This window comes from Procambarus clarkii, chromosome 63 (genome assembly GCF_040958095.1).
Source record: "Procambarus clarkii isolate CNS0578487 chromosome 63, FALCON_Pclarkii_2.0, whole genome shotgun sequence".
In the NCBI taxonomy this organism is placed as follows: domain Eukaryota; kingdom Metazoa; phylum Arthropoda; class Malacostraca; order Decapoda; family Cambaridae; genus Procambarus; species Procambarus clarkii.
The window spans coordinates 18,942,229-18,948,434 of record NC_091212.1 but is presented as its reverse complement, the minus strand read 5'-3'; positions in this window follow the sequence as shown (position 1 = coordinate 18,948,434).

The window sequence follows — 6,206 nt, the reverse complement described above, 5'->3', positions numbered from 1 at the left end:
GCTTCTGCACCTTCTTTTAGAATCCGCGGTGAGATTCTGTCAGGCCCAACAGCCTCTGACACATTCAGCTCCAACAGATTCCTTTTGACCTCATCTCTGGTGAGGTAAATTTCCTCCAAGGTTGCTTGGTTTGCGTCTTCCTCATTTAGTGCAGGGGCTTCCCCTTGTTCTATTGTGAAAACCTCCTGGAATCAATTGTTGAGTTCTTCACACACCTCTTTGTCGTTCTCTGTGTATCTGTTCTCCCCTTTTCTCAGTGTCATCACTTGTTCCTTCACTGCTGTTTTCCTCCTGATGTGGCTGTGGAGCAGTTTTGGTTGGGTCTTAGCTTTACTCGCGATTTCATTTTCGTACTGCCTCTCTGCTTCTCTCCTCACTCTGATGTACTCATTTCTGGTCCTCTGGTATCTCTCCCTGCTCTCTGGTGTTCTGTTGTTCCTGTAGTTTCGCCATGTTCTTTTACTCAATTGCTTTGCTGCCTCACATTCCTGGTTGAACCACGGATTCTTCTGTTGCTTTTCATTTTTTACTTTTTGGACTGGGATAAACCTGTCTGCAGCTTCCTGACACTTCTGAGTGACATAATCCATCATATCCTGTACAGTCTTTTCTCTGAGTTCTGTTTCCCATGGTATTACCATTAGGAACTTTCTCATCTCGTCATATTTTCCTCTTAGGGTAATTTAGTCTTTTTCCTCCCAATCCCATCCTTATATAGGTTATCCCTACTTCTACTAGATACTCAAATATCAATACACTGTGGTCACTCATTCCTATGGGGCTTCATATTTGACGTCCCTTATTTCTGAGTCATTTAAGGTGAATATCAGGTCTTGTCTAGCTGGTTCGTCATTTCCTCTCATTCTTGTGGGCCCCTTGACATGTTGGCTCAGAAAGTTCCTTGTACTCACTTCCAAAAGTTTAGATCTCCATGTTTCTTCACCTCCATGTGGGTCCCCATTCTCCCAGTCTATCTTTCCATGGCTGAAATCGCCCATGATTAAGTCTGGATCCATTCCTGCAGGCAACGGAAGCTGCTCTCTCTATTATGTTAATGGTAGCCATGTTGTTTCTGTCGAACTCATGTCTGGGTCTTCTGTCATTTAATGGAGGGTTGTAAATGACTGCCACTATTATCTTAGGTCCACCCATTGTCATAGTTCCTATTATGTAATCTCTGAATCCGTTGCAGCCCGGAACTTCCCTCTCTTCAAAGCTCTAGTCCTTCCTTATCAGCAGAGCCACTCCTCCTCCTCTCCTGTCTCTCTCTTTCCTTACAATATAAAAGTCCTTTGGAAACACAATATTTGTTATGACTCCTGACAATTTTGTTTCTGTGAGTCCTATTACATCTGGGTTTTCTTCCTGCGCCCTTTCTGCCAGATCACTTGCTTTGTTGGTAATCCCATCGATGTTTGAGTACATTACCTTGAAGCTCACTTTCCTATATCCATTTTCACCCACCCTCCCCACTAGTGCAGGAAGCTGTTCCATGGGCATTGCTGCTTGGGTAGGCTCATCCTCCTGTGGGGTAGTTACCAGGGGTTCTGAGGGAGGTGGGGGTGGGGGGGTGGGAAGGAGGGGCAGGGGGAGGATGGCTTAGAACTGGGGTGAGGGATGGAGGACTTAGTTCATGTCTGGGCCGGCTTGGGGCAGGAGGAAGACCAGGGGGTGGGAGGGAAGGGGGTACTCGGGGTAGGGAGGGAGGGTGGAATTGGGTAGAATGGTGGAACTCCCCTCCTATAGGGTGGTGAGTTGGGATGTTGCAGTCCCCTCTGGGGTTCCTGAGGTGCTGGGTTGGGGTTCCACATTCCCCCCTGGGATTGCTGGGTTGGGAGTTGAGGTTCCCTGGCTCCCTTCCCTCTGCCTGCGCCTTTTCCTAACATCTGCTGCCTGTATTACCTCTGTCCTGGTCATGTCCCTCTGAAGGAATACCTGTCTGTAATTCGTTACATATTTCAGGTTGTTCTTTTTTGCTAGTATGTCCTCTTTGATGCACTCGTTTTTGAGCACTACCTTGATCACCCGGTCTTTGTCTTTGTTGTACTGGTCAATCCGGAAAAACTTTTCTATGTCTGTTTCAGCCCCTTCCAGACCTATCTCCTTTAGTGTCCCTGCCACTGCAGCTTTGTCCTTAGACCTCCATTCTTCCCTTGTGGAACCTTCTTGTTCCTTAACACCTGTCACTACTACAGCTCTTTTCCTTTCCAGTAACTGGCTCGTGCATCTGGCTGCCTCCAGTGAGGTTACTGCTTTCATTACAACTTCCTTGACTGTGGCCATTGCTCCGGTGTGTGTGTGTGTGTGTGTGTACTCACCTAATTATACTTACCTAATTGTGCTTGCGGGGGTTGTGCTCTGGCTCTTTGGTCCCGCCTCTCAGCCGTCAATCAACAGGTGTACAGGTTCCTGAGCCTATTGGGCTCTATCATATCTACACTTGAAACTGTGTATGGAGTCAGCCTCCTCCTCATCACTTCCTAATGCATTCTATTTGTCAACTACTCTGACACTAAAAAAGTTCTTTCTAATATCTTTGTGGCTCATTTGGGCACTCAGATTCCACCTGTGTCCCCTAGTGCGTGTGCCCCTTGTGTTAAATAGCCTGTCTTTATCTACCCTGTCGATTCCCTTCAGAATCTTGAATGTGGTGATCATGTCCAAGCTAACTCTTCTGTCTTCCAACGAAGTGAGGTTTAATTCCCGTAGTCTCTCCTCGTTGCTCATACCTCTGAGCTCGGGTACTAGTCTGGTGGCAAACCTTTGAACCTTTTCCAGTTTAGTCTTATGCTTGACTAGATATGGACTCCATGCTGGAGGCGCATACTCCAGGATTGGTATAACATATGTGGTATGTAATGTTCTGAAAGATTCCTTACACAAGTTTCTAAAGGCCGTTCTTATGTCAGCCAACCTTCCATATGCCGCTGATGTTACCCTCTTGATATGAGCTTCAGGGGCCAGGTCTGGCGTGATATAAACCCCCAGGTCTTTCTCTCTCGCTCTGACTCTTGAAATATTTCATCTCCCAAATGATACCTTGTATCTGGTCTCCTGCTCTTTATACCTATCTTCATTACATTACAATTGCTTGGGTTAAACTCTAACAGCCATTTGTTCGACCATTCCTGCAGCTTGTCCAGGTTTTCTTGAAGCCTCAAGCAGTCCTCCTCTGTCTTAATCATCTGTCAAGGGTGTGTGTGTGTGTGTGTGTGTGTGTGTGTGTGTGTGTGTGTGTGTGTATGTGTGTGTGTGTGTGTGTGTGTGTGTGTGTGTGTGTGTGTGTGTGTGTGTGTGTGTGTGTGTGTGTGTGTGTGTGTATTCACCTAGTTCACCTAGTTGTGCTTGCGGGGGTTGAGCTTTGCTCTTTCGGCCCGCCTCTCAACTGTCAATCAACTGTTTACTAACTACTTTTTTTTCCACATCACACACACCCCAGGAAGCAGCCCGTGACAGCTGACTAACTCCTAGGTACCTATTTACTGCAAGGTAACAGGGGCATTCAGGGTGAAAGAAACTTTGCCCATTTGTTTCTGCCTGGTGCGGGAATCGAACCCGCGCCACAGAATTACGAGTCCTGTGCGCTATCCACCAGGCTACCAGGCCCCTGTGTGTGTGTGTGAACTCACCTAACCTAGTTGTGCTTGCGGGGGTTGAGCTCTGGCACTTTGGTCCCGCCTCTCAACCATCAATCAACTGGTGTACAGATTCCTGAGCCTACTGGGCTCTATCATATCTACATTTGAAACTGTGTATGGAGTCAGCCTCCACCACATCACTGCCTAATGCATTCCACTTGTTAACTATTCTGACACTGAAAACGTTCTTTCTAGCGTCCCTGTGGCTTATTTAGGTACTCCAAATGAGTCTCCACCTGTGTCCCCTTGTTCGCGTACCACCCGTGTTAAAAAGTTTATCCTTATCTACCCTATCAATACCTCTGAGAATTTTGTAGGTAGTGATCCTGTTTCCCCCTACTCTTTTGTCTTCCAGTGTTGTGAGATGCAGCTCACACAGCCTTTCCTCGTAACTCATGCCTCTTAGTTCTGGGACTAGCCTAGTGGCATTCCTCTGAACTTTTTCCAGCTTCGTCTTGTGCTTGACAAGGTACGGGCTCCATGCTGGGGCCGCATACTCCAGGATTGGTCTTACATATGTGGTGTACAAGATTCTGAATGATTCCTTAAACAGGTTCCTGAACGCTGTTCTGATGTTAGCCAGCCTCGCATATGCCGCAGACGTTATTCTCTTTATGTGGGCTTCAGGAGACAGGTTTGGTGTGATATCAACGTCTAGATCTTTCTCTCTGTCTGTTTCATGAAGTACTCCGTTTCCCATTCGGTATCCTGTGTCTGGCCTCCTGTTTTCACCGGCTAGTTTCATGACCTTGCATTTATTCGGGTTGAACTTTAGTACCCATTTGTTGGACCATTCACTCAGTCTGTCTAGGTCATCTTGTAGCCTCCTACTATCATCCTCTGTTTTAATCTTCCTCATAATTTTTTTCATCATCAGCAAACAATGAGAGGAATGATTCTATACACTAAGGGAGATCATTCACATATATCAAAAATAGTGTAGGTCCAAGGACTGACCCCTGCGGGACTCCACTGATGACATCTCGCCAATCTGAGACCTGACCCCTCACAGTGACTCGTTGTGTTCTGTTGCTTAGGTACTCCTTTATCCAATGGAGTACCTTCCCTTTCACTCCAGCCTGCGTCTCCAGCTTTTTCACTAGCCTCCTGTGTGGTACTGTATCAAAGGCTTTCTGGCAATCCAAAAATATGCAGTCTGCCCGTCCCTCTCTGTCTTGCCTGATTTTTGTTGCCTGGTCGTAGAATTCAAGTAACCCTGTGAGGCAGGACCTGCCATCCCTGAACCCATGTTGATGCTGTGTTACAAAGTTCTTTCATGCCAGACGTTCCTCTAGCTTTCTTCGCACAATCTTCTCCATCAGCTTGCATGGTATGCAGGTTAGGGACACTGGCCAAGTTAGTGTGTGTGTATGTGTGTGTGTGTGTGTGTGTGTGTGTGTGTGTGTGTGTGTGTGTGTGTGTGTGTGTGTGTGTGTGTGTGTGTGTGTGTGTGTGTGTGTGTGTGTGTATGTGTGTGTGTGTGTGTGTGTGTGTGTGTGTGTGTGTGTGTGTGTGTGTGTGTGTGTGTGTGTGTGTGTGTGTGTGTGTGTGTGTGTGTGTGTGTGTGTGTGTGTGTGTGTATAAATCACGAAAATTAACACGTGATAAAAAATGTGACAGTGTCAGACCACAAAGGAAGAAAGGAAACAGTAATTTCCTTAAGTACTTTCGTATTTAATAATACATCTTCAGAAGGATGAAGATGATCCTTCAGAAGATGAATTATTAAATACGAAAGTACTTAAGAAAATTCCTGTTTCAATTCTTCATTCGTGGTCTGACACTGTCACATTTTTCATCACATGTTAATTTTCGTGATTTACACACACACACACACACACACACACACACACACACACACACACACACACACACACACACACACACACACACACACACACACACCAGTAATCGAATCTGTGACATTTATCAGTGTTTCCCATTGTCGTGTTTTTCATTTTACTTGTATCGGTTGTGTAGTGTATGTGTTAAGGCCACATTTGTTATCATGTACACTACATTTCCTTACACACACACACACACACACACACACACACACACACACACACACACACACACACACACACACACATATATATATATATATATTCACATTACATATATATAATGCCTTTAACAAATAAAAAAATTGAGTAAAGATCTGAATACTTTCGGGTAATTAATCCTTTGTCAAAGATCAAATCATAAAACTCGTTGGTCTTGGTCTTTGATAAAGAATTAGACACATTCCGAAATTATCGTCGAATAACTTCCCGCCAAACAGTCAAGAACACATGCTAGACAATAACATGAAATTGTTCAATTCTTGAAGAACAAGTATAATATATTAATATCATTATTTTTCCAATAATAATAATAATAATAAGAATAATAATAATAATAATAATAATAATAAAGTTAATAGATCCAACCAAAGGAATTAGAATTAATTTCAGTTCAAGAACAAAAGAAGAAATATTTGTTTCTGTTGGTTTTTGGTGTGGTGTGACGGGCGGTTTGTCATGTGAGGCGAGGCACGGAACTGGTGTAGTGTCCTGGTAATTGTGG